The sequence below is a fragment of the Equus caballus genome, chromosome 1 (assembly GCF_041296265.1).
Source record: "Equus caballus isolate H_3958 breed thoroughbred chromosome 1, TB-T2T, whole genome shotgun sequence".
In the NCBI taxonomy this organism is placed as follows: Eukaryota; Metazoa; Chordata; class Mammalia; order Perissodactyla; family Equidae; genus Equus; species Equus caballus.
The window spans coordinates 120,779,097-120,785,595 of record NC_091684.1 but is presented as its reverse complement, the minus strand read 5'-3'; the positions used below and the strand labels follow the sequence as shown (position 1 = coordinate 120,785,595).

Genomic DNA, 6,499 nt, shown 5'->3' with positions numbered 1-6,499 from the left:
GAAAACAATGCTAAGAGAGACTTTATTGAAATTAAAAACTTCTGCTCTGCGAAAGACACTGTTAAGAGAATGAAAAGACAAGCCTCACACTGGCAGAAAATATTTGCAAAACACATATCATATAAAGTACTTCCATTCAAAATATACAAAGAGCTCTTAAAACTCAACAATAAGAAAACGAAAAATCCAATTTAAAAATGGGAAAAAGATGTGAGCAGACTTCTCACCAAAGAAGATATACAGTTAGCAAATAAGCATAGGAAAAGATGATCAATATTATTTTTCATTAGAGAATTGAAAATTAAAACAATGAAATATCTCTCCACACTTATGAGAATGTCTAAAAGAAAAAATACGTATCTATGTATATGTATATGTATATAATACATGTACTATGAATATGGAAAATATATATATATGTATCTATGTATATGTATAATATATATACTATGAAAGTGGTGTAGACACTCTGGAAAACTGTTTGAGGGTTCCTAGAACCTTGAACAAGTTTACCATAAGACCTAGCATTGGCATTCCGAGGTATTTACCCAACTAACTTGAAAACTTTTCTCCATACAAAACTCTGCATGCAACTGTTTATAGAATATTTATCCACAATCGCCAAAAACTGGAAACCACCCAAATATCCTTCAGTGGATGAATAACAAAATGTGATACAAACAATGGGATAGTTCCCAATAATAAAAAGAGCTATTGATAGACGAAGCAACACGGTGACTCTCACAGGCATAATGGTAAGTGAACAAAGTCAATTTCAAAATGTTGCATGTTGCATAATTCCATGTATATAACATTCTCAAAAAGAGAAAACTATAACAATGGAGAACATATCAGTGATTGCCATATGCCAGAACATATTAGGATTTGGGGAGGGTGTGGCTATAAAAGGGCAGCACGAAGGAGTTCTTTGGGTGACTATCCTGACTACTGGTGGTTACAGGAATCCACGCAAGTATTTAAAAATCAAAGGCCTGTACATCAAGAGTCAACTTTACTGTTTAAGAAGTCAAATAAATTACTAAATAATATTAAACATAATGTTTAAAACCAAGCAAAACCTCCTAAACTAGGAGTAAAATAATGATTGTCAAGAATCGCATGAGGGTGGTATCAGCTATCTGCAACATAAGGTACTATTTGGAAGAGGGGGCGTGGTTACACCGAGAGGGTGATGGGTGATGTGAGGGTAGGCAGAGAGCACTGGGCAGGCCTCGACACCCGCGAGGAGACCATCTGAAGTAGGGGCATGAAAAAGTATTAAGAGGAAGCAAGAAATGGGGAAAGGTCAGAGAACCGGTTTAGGAGGCAAAAGGACCAACTCTGAATTAGATGTGATGCATTGGCCTGGGAGCAGGGCTTGGGAGTGGAGCCGAGACAGGATGGGTGGGAGAAAGTTTGGGATACTTAGAAAAGAAGAGAGAACAGAGAGGAAGAAATGAGAAAGGCAGGCTGAAGGCAAAGGCAGGCAATTTAAGCAGCGTTTCCCGCAGCCCCGGAGGCAGGTGCCCAGGGGCACCGGGAAGGGCGAGCGTGGGAGCGCGGACGCGGGGCCGCGGACGTGGGGGCGCGGACGTGGGGGCGCCGTGCGCTTTCCCCAGAGATCCGGTCCACGGCGCGGCTTGTGGCCACGAGCACGGGGCGGAGACGGCTGCGGCGCGCGCACGTCCACGAGAACGGGGTGTCGGGCGCGGCTGCGGCCGGTGACGTCAGGGGAGGGCGCGCGCCGGTCGGCTGCAGGCGGAGCCGGGAGGCGGGCACTGCGCGCGGCCGCGGGCGGAGCGGAGGGGCGCGAGGGGCGGAGCGGAGCGCGGGAGGAGGCGGGGGAGGAGAGGCCCCCGAGACCGCGAGCAGCAGCTGGGGAGGGGGTCGCGGAGCCGGAGCGAGAGCAAAACAGCTGATCCGATTTTCCTTTAAAGCGAGAGAAAATGGAAGTCGGGTAGCGGTGACTGCGGCGCTGCGGGCTGACCGAGCGGAGCGGAGCGGCGCGGCGCGGCAGGTGAGTCGGCGCTGGCCCTGGTGCTGCCGGTGGCGGCGGGGCTGGGGCCGCGGACCAGGCAGGTGCGCTGTCCGAGCGCGGGCCGCGCGTCCCTTCGCGGCAAGGCAGGTGGGCGCATAGATCAGGCGGCCCTGGGGCCAGGGCTCGGGGGCGCGAGGGGCGCGGGGGTCGCGGGCCCCGCGCTGGGCTTGCTGGCGAGTCTGCATTGCGGGCTCCGTTCTGGACCCCGCGGGCGCCGCGGCCACCGGCTCTGGCCCGGCGCGGCGCGCATCTCCGGGGCAGGGCGCGGCGCTCTCGCTGGGTTGGAGCCGGCATCTCCTCGGGGTTCCTTGGCTGTCTGCACTGGAACGTGATGACAGGCGTGGGGGACCGGCCCTCGGTCCGTGTGGGTGCGCTGGGGGTCCAGCGGCGCCGGCAGAGTCCCAGGCATGGCCCGGCCGGCCGAGGAGCGGCGCGTGAGGCCACTAGCCGGGCACCCGGGCTGTAGCTGCGTGGGCCCCCACGGCCCGGTGCACCGCTCGCTGGCTTCTCTGGGTCAGGCTGGACAGCAGGCGAACCGTTAATGCAATTTGGCGGTGAACCCGGAGACCTTCCCTAGTATCTTCTCACTGGAGGGTAAAAAATTGCGTCTGCTGTGCTTTAAGTGTTCCTTTAAATTTGGGAGATGTCAGTGATGTCATCATTAACAAAAACTTTCCTTTATTGGACACAACCGCTCAAGTGTACCCTCCTCCCGGTGCCGCTATTGCAGCCCTTTGAGAATCTTTGCAATAAAATGGATTTGCCTTTGCTTCCTAAATTCAACAGCTTTACACGAGTGAAAACGGTTTTTATTTATATTAATTGGCTTGAGAATTAATAGATTTGAGAGTGGCTGAAGGGAAACTTGTTAGATCCTAACGGATCTGGGAATTGCTTCATCCACAGCACAAGGATCCAGGGGAAAGTCATGCGTGACACTCACATCCTAAATTGCCTTGCCTTATCTTTGTAAATTAAAGTGAACCGTGAGACAAAATATTTCAAAAGATATTGTATTTGACGTGGCAGGTGATGTGTCCAGGAAGACGTGGACAGTGGTGTGTAAATCTTTACGGGCCTCGATTGCTTCAGGAAAATCTGCAGGTCTCCTTTCTTCTCCATCACTGCCCCCCTCCCCAGGATGGGTCAGGGAGCAGCCGGTCCTGGGGAATGGGGTGTCAGTGGCTCTGGGGTGCTCCCTGCCTTTCGTTTCCTTACCATGACAGCTGTGTGTCCCACCAGCCTCCAAGGCCAATTCAACACCCAAAGAAGGTGAGGAGAGCACAGAGGCTGGAGACCTGCCTGCATAGCACACCAAGTTCTGGAGGAATTTCCCCCCTAAATGTGAGCAGCATGTCATGATTATTGTGTGTGTGAGTGTTCCATTAGTACCGACTATTATGGGAACAAAAGTAAGCAGTTCCCAAGACAGTTTGCATATATACTTAAGCCTATCAAATGAAAGGATATTCAATAAGGGACAAAAGTATTGACATTTTTGTATTTAATAATTAATGACTACTCCTAATTGGTTAAAACAAGCATGGCTTAAATTATTAGTGAGATCACATTGGATCTGTAAGGAATTTAATACCATATGCCACAAAAAAGTTTGAGTCTGATCAGGAATGTGAAGCTTTCGAACCCTAGATCCACGTGAGGAAAATGGAGAAGCAGTGGTTTGCATTAGGCCTTTGACTTTCAGGGTGGCAATGGATGGAAACCAGTGCTTTATGGAGTCTTGCCAGGTGTGGGTCTCAGCCTGGATCCTGTGTGGCAGGTTCGCCCTTAGGAAGTAACTGTTGAGGCCGCCCGCCCTGGTGGAGGCCATCACTGGAGTTGTGGAGAAGCTGAACTGTCTGTTCTCACCATGTGCAGAAGGGGAGGGCCACCTCCCTCTGAAGCAAGCAGTATGTACATGGCCTCTCACCTCCTGAAGGTGCCAAATGTATTCGCAATGGCAAGGCTGGGTGAGACAGGGAACCTTGTAGCAGAATTGTCTCCAGATGTGCATCTTTTTGGAGACTTTGCCCCTGCTGCATAGTTGCTTTAGAACTTGGGCTCTTAAGTCACGGCTGAGATTTTTCTGTAATTGAAGTATTCTCAGTAGTATTAAAGTTGGTTTCTAGGGCTCGGGGTTGTGAACTCTTTAGAAATTGAGTCCGTGGAAACCACTCTGGCCACATATCCACTTTTCTTTCACCTATAGACCTTGGGAAATATTCACCATAATGTTTTTTTGTTTAATTCACTGTAGTGCTTGTGAAAATACAACTAAAAGTGTTTCCACTAAATCTTTAGTTATTCATCACTTATTTCCTAAAACATTTAAAAAACAATCACTTTAAAGTTTCTTCATCCCCTTTTTATGCTTAGCGTATCATGTCTTCCGTTTCTAAGAAGTCAGAATTGCGTTGGCTTTTCTTTTTGTTCCCTTTGGATCTTAAGGTCATTTATTCCTGTCTTAGGCACGGAGAATAAAGGCTGAGTCAGCTCCCGAGAGGCCAGCAGGGGGCGTGCTAAACGCGGTTTGGCGGGCCTCTACCTGAGCCACCTTGAGAGAGATCCGGGATCGCCAAGTTGAGGGGAGTGTGCGTGTATGTGCACGGGTGTGCTTGTGTGTGCGCCGCGCCTCTGCGTGCCTGTCGCCTAAGGGATGGAAACTGAAGGAAGGACGGGCACATACTTGAATAGCCAGAGGCTGTGGCTTCCAGAACATAGACTACCCTCCATGGGACAGGGAGATTGTAATAGCTTCCAGTCTTTGAAGCGTAGCTCTTGGTTCTAGTCTGAAAATTCGGTGCCTTCTCAGTCTGCAGAAGGGAGAGTGTTGGCTTGGAGAAGGAGCGAGCTGGCCTTGTGGAACTGCCAGCCTGCAACCTCGTTCTGGGAGGGCGTGAGGGTGTCAGCCAGGACAGCCAGTGGAAATGCCCCCAACCCACCTGTAATGTTTTCTCTTGGGTTTGACTTCTATTGACTTAAACCCTGTGACTCTGTGTCAGTGGCATCTCCCAGGGGGTTTATCTCCCTGCCTTGCAAGGATTATTGGTCTCAGGGTTTCTCTGATGGAGAAAAGCAAATGTTTAATCACTACGTTTCTTTTCCCGTAGAAAATGAAAACAGGAGAAAAAAGGCAACTGTGCTTTTCACTGAAATGTGCTTAATCTGACTCTAAGTTTGTGCCAGGTTATTCATCAGCAAGTTCCCCGTGAGGTTTCCCCAGCAGAACAGCCTAGAGAGGCCAGCTTCTGCAGGGAGGGTCATCTTGCTAGGCTGGCATGGGTATTTCCCATGGCTTGGATGATCATCATGGTATCTAGAGATGTACTGAAAAACAAAGAATACTTCCTCTTCCCCAAGTTCTTCATGGAGCCCACATTCAAAAAGGAAACATCACACTTTGAAGGGAAAAGATCTGCCAGAGAACTATCCAAATGCTATGACTGGATATTTCTTTATACTTCTTATTTCATGGAAAATGCACGTAAAACTGAATTATTGATTTCAAAGGGGCAAAAGGGACTAATTTGTTTTTCTGCTTTGTGCTGAACCAGGCTTTTCACTTGGAGCACTTTAAATGGCTACATGGGGAAATGCCGCTGGATAAAAAAACAGGTGGCACCCAGTCATTTTAGAAGATGTCCAGCCAGAGGAAGGAAGCTAACAACCATGGTGGAAACCTCCTAGGGGCCCCATGGCCACTAACCTTGAATGACCTCTAGGGGTTGAGAGGGGTCCCTGGCCAGAGACCTCAGCCCTACAACCACAAGAAGCTGAGTTCTGAGAGTTAGTTTGGAAGGGGACGCCAAGTCTCAAATGAGGATTGCAGCCCCAGGCTGACACCTTCATTTCAGTCTGGTGCGTCCCTGAACAGAGGACCCACCAACCTGTACTTGGGTTAAATTCACCTTGTTTAAATAGTTAAGTTTGTGCTAATTTATTACACAGCAGTAGAAAACTCATATCACAGCGAACAGAGGCAGGACACTGCCAACATGTTCTGGATTTTGCTTGTCGCTGTCATACCTGGTGAAATGACCCCTTCCCAAGTACCCACCCTCTACAGAGATGTGCAGGGCCAGCCTGAGGTGTTAGCCCAAGGCTCTGTGGCCATGATCTTTTCCCTGGAGACCACAGTTGGGCACCTCAGTCTGTAGTCCTGCCCTTCAGGAGGCCATTTCTGGAGAAGAAAAAGCCAACTTTGTCTTCTTAGTGCTTAGAACTTAGACCAGCTGCCTATAGAACCTTTCTTAAAGACTTTTGTTACTCTAGAAGTTTTAAATTATTTAATTGACTTTTCCTAAGATATAAATAGTTAATGAATATATTTAAAAAAGATGTCCATCCTTAGGACGACCTCAGAATATCCTTCTCAAAGGGAATCTTGAGATCCACTGGTGTTTAAATGGACACAAAACATGCTGGCTCCATTTTGTAATATATCTAATTGGAAAATATTTT

The 6,499-nt window shown here is 48.5% G+C and overlaps 1 protein-coding gene across 4 annotated transcripts in view; it reads left to right on the top strand.

Moving 5' to 3' along the window:
* The first annotated feature begins 1,876 nt into the window (after positions 1-1,876).
* The window catches only part of OTUD7A (OTU deubiquitinase 7A), a 379,739-nt gene continuing 375,116 nt past the window's right edge, over positions 1,877-6,499 (top strand). For all 4 annotated transcript variants that reach the window (XM_023651659.2, XM_023651663.2, XM_023651671.2 and 1 more), the window contains exon 1: positions 1,877-2,017. The gene's annotated coding sequence lies outside the window, so the exon portion shown is untranslated. The remainder of the gene's footprint in view (positions 2,018-6,499) is intronic.